Source organism: Mustela putorius, unplaced genomic scaffold (genome assembly GCF_011764305.1).
Source record: "Mustela putorius furo isolate JIRA1106 unplaced genomic scaffold, ASM1176430v1.1 tig00003850_pilon_pilon_pilon, whole genome shotgun sequence".
NCBI lineage: Eukaryota > Metazoa > Chordata > Mammalia > Carnivora > Mustelidae > Mustela > Mustela putorius.
Window position 1 is genome coordinate 5,990,258 of NW_025422002.1, and position 9,415 is coordinate 5,999,672.

At 43.0% G+C, this 9,415-nt stretch overlaps 1 long non-coding RNA gene across 1 annotated transcript in view; it reads left to right on the forward strand.

Annotated features, from left to right (window-relative positions):
* LOC101680091 overlaps nucleotides 1-4,821 on the forward strand; it is a 55,410-nt gene extending 50,589 nt beyond the window's left edge. The window contains exons 2-3 of the long non-coding RNA XR_198423.3: nucleotides 3,507-3,567; nucleotides 4,067-4,821. This is a non-coding gene — a long non-coding RNA (uncharacterized LOC101680091). The remainder of the gene's footprint in view (nucleotides 1-3,506; nucleotides 3,568-4,066) is intronic.
* Nucleotides 4,822-9,415: the final 4,594 nt, after the last annotated feature.

Below are 9,415 nucleotides of genomic sequence, written 5' to 3' on the forward strand. Positions count from 1 at the left end.
TGAAACAGGTCAGCTGGTTTTTCAGGAGCTCTGGATTAATGTAAATCTGACTGTAGGATGGAGGGTGGGTCCCTTAACCTTTGTAAGTCTCAATTTCCTCATCTGGAAAATGAGTGTAATGATATTTTATACCTCATAGGATTTTCGTGAGAATTAATGAGATGAATTTAGCACAGGATGTTAATAACTTAATAAAAACTAGCAGTATGGCTGTGAAGTAGACTTCCCACAGTGCTGAAATACTTGCGGGGATGGAAAGTTCACTAGCTTCATCCTTCCTTCAGTTCAGAAAACCCCCAGTAACCTGGGAGTGAGGTAACCTTAAGTTGAGGCTCTGATCTGTTACTTTTAAATAACAGGGTTCCTGGTCAGCATCTGTCACAGGATTGCTGGAAGGAGCAAATGAGAGAATGTATAAGCTGTAGCAACTTATTGTTATTGCTTCCCAGGGCTGTGCAAGACAAACCATAGCCATCTAGCGCAATTATTCTCAAGTTTGAACAGGTTTGGACATAGGAAAACTAGTATCCTATAAATGTTGTGAATCCTAACGTGTGTTCCAGGAAAACTCATATCCTGTGAAAAAGGGAAAAGGTATTTTAGGGGAAAAGAGATTCTCACTAAATAAGCCTGGCAAACACACTGAACCCATGACCCCCCCACCCCTGGAAATTCATAGGGCCTATGGTAATAGGAAAGGCCCTGAGAAGTCCTGCATTCAAGAAATCTGTTGGACTTTGCTCACCAATTCCTTCAATGTATTTGTCCTCAGAGCCTTCTTTCAGGGAACACCTCTTAACATCTCATCATGCAGGACACCATTTTGGAAATGCTGCCTATACTTAAGACATTCACAAAGGCTTCACAGTGTCCTCAATCTTCTCCTGCTAAGTATTATTCTTTTAACCATGTTCCATGATTTTGAGTCTCTTACCATCATAATCCTTTTTTCCCCACGTGTTCCATGCATTTATGTTTGCTTTTGTCTGCTCTGTACTTGAGTACACAATTCTTTTTTTTTTTTTTTTTTTTTTTTTTTTAAGATTTTACTCATTTGTTTGACAAAGAGAGAGATCACAAATAGGCAGAGAGGCAGGCAGAAAGAGAGGGGTAAGCAGGTTCCCTGCCAAGCAGAGAGCTGGAAGCAAAGTGGGGCTTGATCCCAGAATCCTGAGATCACCACCTGAGCCGAAGGCAGAGGGTTAACCTGCTGAGCCACCCAGGCACCCGGAGTACACAATTCTAAGTGTGGTGGACAATTAGACTAGACAAGGACAGGCATCTTCTAGGACACTGGGCTTTGTGTGGCAAGAGAATTATGAAAGATGAGGAGGGTCAAGTAGGTCATTGCCAGTCTCTAAATTTTCTTTGTTTATTGAAAACAAATCTCTCCAAATATCACAAGGCATGCCACCAGGATCTCTGCGGTCACCCCATCTTTGGATCTCAACAGTATTTATTCTGGTAGAAGCAAACGTACTGTCCCTCTGTTTGGAAACAAGTGGCCCCTAGAGGGCAGTATAGTCACAAGAATAGACTGGCAGCTCGGTTTCCCAGGACTTTTGGACACGAAGCCTGCAGGGTTGTTACTCTGAGGAAGGGCTCTATTCTTTCAATTTATTTTTATTTTCATTTCTCACAGAATGCCTTAGGAAATAGTCAAAATGTCAACCGGTTCATAAAGGCAAACACTGAGGAAGGGTAGGGGTCCCAGGGGAAAAGGCAGCCTGGGCCTCAGAGAGGAAAGGGATCTTCTGTCAGCGGCCCTGGGTGGTGGCTGCAGGCTCTCATTTCCTTGTTCTTGTATCTGTTGCTATTATTATGCTTCTGATTTAGGGCTGCAGTTACCAGGAAAAATTCATCTTTATCTTGAGCTGGAGCAAACTTCTTTAAGAGCAAAAAATACCTTAATGTTCCTGGGCTTTTGGTTTTCAAATTCGATGAAGATTTTAATGCAAAGGGAAAGTGGACCTTTCTTGCAGTAAGTAATGAACTGTTGTAGATCATAAAGGGATCAATATCCACCATCCTGCCGGTGATGAAGAGCCCGTGCTGAGTCACAGTTTCGCATCTGCCACTTACCGGGAGGGTAGACTTGGGCAAGTATTTTCAGCTCCAGGAACCTCTTGTTGTCATTGGCTAGATACACCAGGAAGCTCTGTCGACCTCAGAGGATGGTGATGAGGATTAAACACAATGACAGATGTAAAGCACCTTGCATAACAAGAGCTCTCAAAGTGTGGTTTCTGGGCCACCTGCATCACATCACCTGGGAACCTGTTAGCAAGGCAGATTCTCGGGCTCTGTGGAAAGTCTACAGTGCCAGAGCCCAGGGATCTGTTTTTTTTTTTTTTTAAGATTTTTTTTTTTAAATTTATTTATTTGACAGAGAGCAAGAGAGCACAAGCAGGCAGAGCAGCAGAGGGAGAAGGAGAAGCAGGCTCCCCACTGACCAGGGAGCCCGATGTGGGGCTCGATCCCAGGACCTGGGATCATGACCCTTGTCAAAGGCAGTTCTCAACCAACTGAGCCACCTAGGCACCCCCTGATCTGTGGTTTAAAAAAAGTGATCTGTGTTTCAACAAAAGTGATCTGTGTTTCACTCCAGGTGACCCTGAGGCATGCTAAAGTTCGAGAAATGCTGTTGTACAGAAGAAACTGGCTGTTGGATACTCAGAAAAATTGTATTTTATCATTGTTGTTGTTATGAATTACTGCCTGGAGTACAAAATAGACAGTCCCTACTTGAAGAGATGAACGGTCTTGTTAACAGGAGGATTAAAGCATCGCATGTGAAATGACCGCAGAAGAGAAGTAGAAATTGCCAGGAAGGAGATAATGGGTGCCTGAGGACCCTTCTGGTGTGGCAAAGCTTTGTGGTGGCTTAAAGGATGAGTAGTATGGAAAAGGCAGCTGGCCATGCCTGGGGCATTTGGGCTGAGGAGAGAGAAGTAGTGAGAGCTGTGGGTTACAGGAAACAAGGATTGAGAAGTATTGAGATGACCACTTACTCAACATTTGTTTAAAATTTCTGACTATCCATTAGAGGCCAAACGCTGTCCTTCCTGCCCTGTGGGTGTGGAGATAGAAAGACCTGGGGCAACAAATTCCTAAGGCACCTTAAGAATTGTGAATTGGATGTCCTCCTTCTTATCCTCCTCAATCGTATAAATAACATGTACTGAGGGTTTACTATGTATTAGACGCTGTTCTGAGTATTTTACATGAATCTGCTCAATTAGTTCTAACAAAAACCTGATAACATCTGTATTTAATATTATCACTATTATTAGTTTTGTCATTTTATAGATGAAGAAACCATGGTTTAAAGAAGTTAAAATTGCCACGAGCCATGCAAGTAATTAAGTAGAGGAACTGGGAACTAGGTCTCCCTGATTCTGAGAGGCCCTTGATCAGTTCTTCTTGAGGACTGGGTGAGGGGAGGTTTGTGTGATAGAACCAGTAGTGATCACCCCAAATTGCATTTGTTCCTTTCCATTCCCCAGGCTTCCATGCATTTGGGTGAGGCCGCATGACTAAGGCAGACCAAAGAAATGTGAGCAGAAGGTACGTGTATCTCTTCTGGACTAATAATAACTAATACATAATTCTCCAGCTTCTCTTCTCTTGCATGGGTGATGCAGAGGGTAGATTTGTGTTCTGGAAGTACCATTATAGGACCACGAAGCCCTTGTTGGCTTATATCCCTGACCAACTTTCTGGAGCAGATCCGTGTCTCTGATGGGTATGTAGCTTAAGCAAGAAATACTCTTTTGTCAAATTAAGAGGTAGTGATTTGGGGGTTATTTGTTACTGCGGCAAAAGCCTCGACTACACTAATACAGTTAAAAAAGACAGTAAAATTAATGTATAAAATCAAAACGATCCTGAATTTTGGCCTAAGAATATTCCAGTTTAGTTTATAGGTAAGTTGGACCATTGCAAGTTCTTTTTTGTTTGTTTCAGAAGTATTTTGTCTCTTTAAGAAACTGAATTAAAGGTAGACATAACAGTGTATATTACATATAGCACTTTCTGAGATAATCGTGTTTTAAAATCTTTCCAGCTTGATGACTGAAACCAATCCATCCCAGGATCCTGAAAAATCCAGCATTTGAAGTTTATTCTAAAATTGACTGGCTTCTTCATATACACAGAATCAGTACTCACACACCCACCTGTATTTGCACACATCCAAACAAACAGAAACAGCAACAAAAGGGAATTTCTTCATACACTTGTGTGTCTTAATTTTCAGTCTGGGAAAATATGATTACCTGAGACATTTACTCCTAGTTGCCCTGAGGAATGTCTTCAGAATTCAGTCCCCAGAGCAAGACTTGATCTTGAAGTCCACCGCCAGCCCTTTCTCCTTGCCTTTGGCAAATGAAATGTGACGGCACTGCTCTCTGTTGGTCTGGCTGCCAGCATGGGCATGGAACACCTCTTTCCATTTGCTGCGCTCCCTAAAGAATAGACTGGAAGTTCTTTCAGACCTTTTAGATTCTTGGTGTGAGCTTGAAGATCACCTGAGCTGGCTGAATGATTCTAGGTTTTTATTTTTAATGTCAAATTATAACAAGAACCTCCAGGGCCTCAAGGGAAATGTCTTTGAAAGAACTTAGCATCGTGGTGGATCTTTCAGCCAGGTAAAAGTTCAGGAACCAATTTCCAAGGGCAAGTGAAAGACAGTGGGAGAAGGAGGTGTTATTTAAACATTCATGTATAGATGCAAACATATGTTCATTTATATGAGGATCTCTAACTGGGAAAAATCACATTCCAACAGTGTGTATATTCATAACAAAATTCGATGTGGAATTAATAGTGGTTGTTTATTTGGTTTTCCTGAAACCAGTTTATTGAGATGTGAAATGCTAAGAGGCAGCTGTGTTGTTAGACAAATAGGGCACAGTAGAGTCCAAAGGTGGGGTGATCTTTTGTCCAAACTGTGTAAAATGTTGGCCACAGAGCATTAGAATAGAAGTTCTAGGAGGGAAGGTGGTGTGTTTAGACCAGCATGGCAAAGGGGCCAAGAAGATACAACATCAGATTTTGGGTTGGGAGGTCCTATGCATGTCAGTCGACATGAGTGGGATTTAGTTCTGTCATCTGAGAAATGGAGATTTCATCATTTATTCAGTAAATCTCTACGTGTCTTGCATTTTCTGAGTGCTGGGGGTACAGCAAGGGAAGAGGATCATTGTGGTTGTGCTCTCACATAAGCATTCAGATAAATGAACCAGCTATTTTTGGTTAATAAGCACTTCTATGAGAAAAAAAAAAAAAACCCAACAGGTTGAAGAGATAGAAAATGACCAAGGGGTAGCAAGGTAATTTTAAGGAAGATTTGAACAACAAGGGAAGAGAGCTATCCACAGTTCTGGAGGACATGGGAGCAGAGGAGCACAAATGGACCAAGACCAGGGGGAAGCAATGTGCTAGAAGCAGAACGCAGGTACGCTGCAAGTGCCCTAGGGCCATGCTGACCATGGTGAACTGTTTGGATTTTCAGTGGCTTTATTTTATTTTGCTTTATTTATTTTGTTTTTTTGAGAGCTAGAGAGAGCATGCATGTTAGTGGGGGAGAGGCAGAGGGAGAGGGAGAGAGAATCCCAAGAAGGCTCTATGCTCAGGGCAGAGCCCGACGTGGGGCTCCATCTCACCACCCTGAAATCGTGACCTGAGCCAAAAATCAATCAATCTAATGCTTAACCAGCTGAGCTACCCAGGCGCCCCATGAGCTGTTTGGATTTTATTCCAAGTGCAATGGAAGCCATAAACAGGTTTAAGTAGAGGAGTGACATGATCGGATTTTTACATTTTTAAAAGGCTCATTCTGGCTGCTTGCTGAAAACAGATTATTGAAGGGCGAGAGTAGAAGGAGCAAGACAAGTTAAGAGGATCTTGCAGCATCCCAACATTGCACAGGGATCAGGGGAGGTAGAGGAATTTTAAAATATTCCACGTGTCTGGCTAAAATAAAACAAAAAACACACCCTGCACTCCCAACCAGAAACTCGCAAAGGAACCAGAGTGTTCACTCTCCGAGACAAGTGTGCCATTTACTCAATCAGAGATGAAACAGAAAGCCATCAAAGCTCAATATTAGTAAGTGTCTCAATCATCGTGTGAAGAATGATTTTTTTTTTTTTTTTGGTATTGATTTAGCCAGGGAACAGAAATCAGTTGAATTGAATTTCATATAGTGGCTCTTTCATGGAGACAGTTGGGTGTCTAGGTGACAGAAGGACTGACATGCCAAGCAGGGGACAGTGAGGCAACCAGAGATCAGAAGAGTGGGCAGCCCCTAGCACTCCACACCTTGAGGGATAAAGGCTCCAGATGGTACACCTGGAGCCCAGCACCTGGGTCACCAGAGGAAGCTGGTGGAACTGAGTGTGTGTGTCTGCAGGAAGGCAATACAGGCTCTGCTGGAAATGCCTGGGAGAAATTAACCCTGGCTGCTCTCTCTTCCTGCCTTTCAGTTTCTCGCCAGTGCCTCCCATTGGCCAAAGCTGCAGGAGGCAAGCTGAGGGGGCGCCAGGAACGCGCATCTTGCAGGCTTTGCTGGGATGCAGAACAGAGCAGGGGCGTGGGGAGGAGTGGACCTGGGGACAAATGGGTCCGGGATTGATGCAGCCCTGTCTCTGCCTCTGCATTAACAGAGCAGCAGGGTAGTGCCTCCTCTACTTGGGAAGAATGATCAGTGGAGGCAAGCAGCCCTCTATAAATGCCTTAGCACAGTAAGAGCTCAGTTTTCCCTCCCATGACAGTCGGAAGCAGGTATTCCTGATTGGTGAGTGGCTCTTCTCCATAGAGAGATTCAGGGCCTCACCCTCCTTTAGGCTCAGAATCCTTTTCATCTAGCTAGCAAGAGGGGAATGAAAGCATGGAAAACCCCATTAGTTTCTTTATTTAATCCTCACAACATCTCTATGAAGTGGGTACAATTATGACATTGACAACCACGGGATACAGAAAGGTTAATTAACCAGTTGAAGGTCACACCGCTAGTAAGTGATAGAACTGAGATTTCTTTTTTTTTTTTTTTTAAGATTTTATTTATTTATTTGACAGACAGAGATCACAAGTAGGCAAAGAGGCAGGCAGAGAGAGAGAGAGAGCAGTGTAAGCAGGCTCCCGGCTGAGCAGAGAGCCTGATGTGGGGTTTGATTCTAGGACCCTGGGAGCATGACCTGAGCTGAAGGCAGAGGCTTTAACCCACTGAGCCACCCAGGCGCCCTGGAACTGAGATTTCTGACCTAAAGAATGAAGAGCTAGGTAAAAATGGTGATCAACAGCAAATTGGTAGATGATTTATTGCTGAGAGTGGCTTTCATCTCAAAAAAGAGAAAGAGATCTGGAAAAACAGTGCCAAGAGTCCTAAATCAATAGGATGAAATTGAATGGGGGAACATATACATACCTGCCCTTAAACTCAGAAAAACTACTTTGAAAATGTAATGTTTCCGCTCTTCTTTGGATTTTTATTTTAACTTTGTTTCATTTCTAGGCTGACAGTCATTTCTGAAATAAAGTATAAATTAAAAATAAATACCTATATACATATTGGATGAGAAACACCTAATTTAATAGAGCTTACAAGAAATGGATTTAAAGATTTTAATTGTCTGTGAGCTTATTATGAATCAGCAGACAGAGAGGACATTGCAAAGAGGATTTCCATCAACAGAAGCTAAGCGTCCTAAATAAAGGAGGTGACAGTCTTTATCTACCTGGCCCAAACTCCAGGGTCTGGTTCGGAGCGTCCCATTTGAGGAAAGACAGTGACACACTAAAATGTGTCCCAAAGAAGGTAACAGTGATGGAAAATGATCTTGAACCCTGGTCATAGGAGGATGGGTTAAACTCAGTAGTAGACAGATTAGAGGAAATGTGATTCAGAGAGACAATAGTGCAAGCTGTAGGTTTTCTCTGTAGGCCTCCAGAGGACAGAGCCTACAGCTAGAAGCCAAAGGAAACCTGAATTCTACCCCAATGTGAACAAGAGTTTTCTAACAAATGCAATGGGCTAAGTGTAAAGGACCAGCCCATCAAAACTGAGACTGAATATAAAGCTCATGAATGGTTGGGGGAGATGAAACTCCTTAACATAGCTCAAGATGTCCTGTGGATCTGGTCCCTGCTTTACTCTCAGAAGACATGGTTTGCAGTGCTCTTTCTAGTCTCTGCATTCCAGCCCCACTGGCTTTCTTAGTCCTTTATATATACATTGATTTTCCCACCGCAGGCCATTTGCATATGGTTTCCCTCTACCAAGAATATTTTTCCATTTCCTTTTTTCTTAAGATTGTATTTATTTATTTGAGAGACAGAGATATAATGAGAGATAGAGAATGAGTAGGGGAGAGAGAGAGCCTGACACGGGGCTTGATCCCAGGACCCTGAGCCGATGGCAGATGCTTAATGGACTGAGCCACCCAGGCACCCCCATTTTTCCATGTCTTTTTGATAATAGACATCTTAGTGGGTGTGAGGTGATACCACATTGTGATTTTTTATTGTATTCATTTAGCCAACATGTAGTACAGTACATCATTAGTTTTTTTTTTTTTAAAGATTTTATTGATTAATTTGACAGAAATAAAGAGATCACAAGTAGGCAGAGAGGCAAGCAGAGGGGTGGGCAAAGCAGGCTCCTTGCTGAGCAGAGAGCCCGATGCGGGTCTCAGTCTCAGGACCCTGAGATCATGACCTGAGCTGAAGGCAGAGGCTTAACCCACCGAGCCACCCAGGTGCCCCCATCATTAGTTTTTTATGTAGTGTTGGGGATTCATTAGTTGTATATAACACTCAATGCTCATCACCACATGTATCCTCCTTAATACCCATCACCCAATTACCACCCCTCCCCCACCTCCCTTCTGTAACACTCAATTTGATTCCCAGAGTCGAGAGTCTTTTATGGTTTGTTTCCCTCTCTCATTTCTTGCCATTCAGCTTTCCCTCCCTTCCCCTAAGGGTCCTCCATGCTTTTCCATATGTTCCACATACGAGTGAAACCATATGATAATTATCTTTCTCTGCTTGACTTATTTCACTTAGCATAACCTCCTCCAGTTCCATCCATTTTGATGCCAATGGTGGGTATTCATCCTTTCTGATGGCTGAGTAATATTCCATCGTATATATGAACCACATCTTCTTTATCCCTTCATCTCTTGAAGGGCATCTCGGCTCCCTCTACAGTTTGGCTATTGTGGACATTGCTGCTATAAACATTGGGGTGCATGTGCCCCTTCTTTTCACTATGTCTGTATCTTAGGGGTAAATACCTAGTGGTGTAATTGCTGGGGCATAGGGTAGCTCTATTTTTAACTTTTTGAGGAACCTTCATACTATTTTCCAGAGTCGCTGCACCAGCTTGCATTCCCACCAACAGTGTAAGAGG